Here is a 232-nt window from a genome sequence, read left to right as displayed (position 1 = left end):
AGACGAGACGACGAAGAAGAAGTGCTGCTGCAGAGTTAGTGCATCAGAGAAAACCGAGAAGAAGAGCTGCTGTGCTGTAGCCTCAAATTTTCAGCATGTCTAGAACCATTCTTACAAGTACAACACGACGTAGCTGGGCGCCGTGGACAGATGCCGGTCGGTGCCGCCGGTGTGTCTACACTCAGAAAATAATGTATTTGAATTTTAAAGACGTGGCACGACGCGACGCTGC

At 50.0% G+C, this 232-nt stretch overlaps 1 protein-coding gene across 2 annotated transcripts in view; it reads right to left on the bottom strand.

Annotated features, from left to right (window-relative positions):
- The window catches only part of LOC107571363 (rap guanine nucleotide exchange factor 5-like), a 75990-nt gene that overhangs the window by 11416 nt on the left and 64342 nt on the right, over positions 1–232 (bottom strand). The window lies entirely within an intron of this gene.

The sequence above is a fragment of the Sinocyclocheilus grahami genome, unplaced genomic scaffold (genome assembly GCF_001515645.1).
Source record: "Sinocyclocheilus grahami isolate Dianchi unplaced genomic scaffold, SAMN03320097.WGS_v1.1 scaffold1585.1, whole genome shotgun sequence".
In the NCBI taxonomy this organism is placed as follows: Eukaryota; Metazoa; Chordata; class Actinopteri; order Cypriniformes; family Cyprinidae; genus Sinocyclocheilus; species Sinocyclocheilus grahami.
This window is presented reverse-complemented; position numbering and strand designations above follow the sequence as displayed.